Here is a 2,287-nt window from a genome sequence, read left to right on the forward strand (position 1 = left end):
AGCCAGGAACGTGGCAGGTCACCTTGCAGGATTCCTACGTGGGACAGCTCTGCAGGCCGGCTGCATGTGTGTTCTCCAGCAGGTGAGGCTTTTAAAAATTCCAGGGCCTTGCATGTTTCCTGGTGACCACCTTCCCCTCCTCTTCTCTGGGCTTTGGGTGGCTGGTCGGTACCAGTAGCTCTCTGGGGGAGAGGGTGCAGAAGCCTCTAAGAACAGCCCTCCTGGCTGCACTGTGATCCCCCAAGTTCTCATACTAAGCTGCTACCGGGGCCAGCAGAGGCCACCGAGTCCTTCGTAAGTTAACTACACTTCGGGCTGCCTGTTGGGGGTCTGGAAGGTGACAGTGGAAACGGTAAAGGGGTCCACGGTCGGTAGCAGCTTCAGGGGTTTTAAATACTGAGTGGAGAGGGTAAAACAGTCTGGCCGCCATGGGCCAGGGCCATCCCAGCCTCGACTCGCGGCCGGCTGGGAATAGCTGCCCTGCAGCTGCTGGTATGGCCGGCACCACAGACGCAGCTGCCGTGCTGCACCTGTGACCTCGGGGCAAAGAGGAAGTGGCTATTTCTACGCTCAGTGTTCAGAACAGTGAGCACTAAGAATGGTTTGTAGCCTGACATTTCTAGGAACTGCCAGCAGGTGGCACTGGTTTCCACATGCGCTGGTGGGGTTTGGGGGGACCCCTAACACCGGGTCTTCGTGTGTAAATGGGGTTAAATGAGGCGTGTGTGTGCACGCACACAGGAGTGACCAGGTCTCCTCCTGGCATTGAGTACTGGGGGCTTTTTCTGCAGTCCTTGGGCACGTGGGGTGTGCCTCCCTGGCTGAGGACCACTGAGCTGGTGCGAACGGCCAGGGTCCTGTCCCATCAGGACTCCCTGTGGGGGCCCCCAAGGCACTGGGCGGGGGGTCAGGAGAAACCTCACCCACGAACACCATGCTGTCAGGACCCTTGGGACAAGCAGGGCACTTACGGAGCAGCAGGGGGTTGCTCAGTGTGGGGACTGGGACAAGGGCCGGAGGTATACTCCAGGCACGTGTCCTGTTGAGACAGAAGTCGAGGCCCCTGGGTGGGCCGACCATAACCCTGTGAATGGTCATCCAGCCCAGGGCCCTGGGGAGTGTGATCAGTCAGGCTGGCCTTGTCCCCATGCAGGTGGGGAGCTCAGAGCCATCCCAGCCACACCAGGTCTGCGGTCGTGCTGGCAGAAGCCAAGAGCCGTTTCTTAGAACGGCTGAACAGATCTACACATGGCAGAAGCCTGAGGACAGCGGGGCCCCACCGAGATGGCAGCATACTCCTGAGGACCCTGTTTGTGCTTCCTGTGAGCTCACCCCTGGGTGTGGCCAAGGAAGCCCAGTGTGACAAATGCGTGGAGAGCCGGTGGCCAGGGGGCCGGCCCCAGGAGTCCTTTACAGCACCCACCCGTCAGCCAAGCACTTGGGTGGGATGGGGAGAAGCCAAGTGTGTGTCAGTGCACACTTGCCAAGGGCCGAGCTCAGGGGTGACGGGCACGGGCCTGCTGGACATGCCTCGGGTATGTAGGTACCTCAGATGGAGGAGTTCAGGGCCACGCCCCAGACAGCTAGTCAGATTGTATGCCGGGTAATAGAACTGACAAATCCCGAACCTAAGCCGGCCCCGTCTCCAGAACCCAGTCCAATTTATGACCAGCTCTAAAGAGTTGGGTTGAGATTTAAAATGCCCTACCCTAGGGAAAAAGCCTTTTCATAGGTCTGGCCATGATGCTAGCCCGTGAGCTTAATGCCACCAACTGCTGAGTCTGCAGAAGGGCCTTGGAAGGGGACTAGTCTAATGCTTAGCATCTCCTCCAGTGGACTCACTCTGTAACTGGGAGGGAAGATGGCTGACCCCAAAATCGGATCCTAATCTCCGAAGTGAGCAGTACTCCTGTGATTAGCGAGTGCTGGGGTAACCACCGTCAGTGGTCCCGAGCGGTAGATGGCACTGGATGGACGGTTCTGGACACGTGGGAAACGAGCACATGCCCAGCTTCCGGCACAGTGGGGAGGAAGCCGCACCATCGGAATAATCCAACCTGGGCTTTTCCTCCTCCCGAGCCAACGGGAACGAGTTAGGAGTCCCCCTTAACCACAGTCTAAGGAGAAGGATTGAGAAGCCTTGAAGTTGGGGATCACAGAGGGGAGATGAATGGCCGCCTCAAAAAATTGAAACCTATGGTCTTGCCACTTGGGCACAAGATGGGAGTCGGGGCTGCCGAACCCCCATATACGTGCTTAATTGGATCAGCTCACAGGCAGAACTAGA

At 58.2% G+C, this 2,287-nt stretch overlaps 1 long non-coding RNA gene and 1 other non-coding gene across 4 annotated transcripts in view; both read left to right on the top strand.

Moving 5' to 3' along the window:
* The window catches only part of LOC111745533, a 4,804-nt gene extending 2,517 nt beyond the window's left edge, over window positions 1-2,287 (top strand). For 2 of the 3 annotated variants that reach the window (XR_002782683.1, XR_002782682.1), the window contains one exon: window positions 1,154-2,287. This is a non-coding gene — a long non-coding RNA (uncharacterized LOC111745533). Of the gene's footprint in view, window positions 1-82 lie in introns of all 3 variants that reach the window. The other variant, XR_002782684.1, reaches the window with a different exon arrangement.
* LOC111745576 lies at window positions 475-619 on the top strand. Its single transcript, XR_002782705.1, has one exon. It is a non-coding gene; the product is annotated as a small nucleolar RNA SNORA43 (small nucleolar RNA).

The sequence above is a fragment of the Pteropus vampyrus genome, unplaced genomic scaffold (genome assembly GCF_000151845.1).
Source record: "Pteropus vampyrus isolate Shadow unplaced genomic scaffold, Pvam_2.0 Scaffold157, whole genome shotgun sequence".
NCBI classification, from domain to species: Eukaryota; Metazoa; Chordata; class Mammalia; order Chiroptera; family Pteropodidae; genus Pteropus; species Pteropus vampyrus.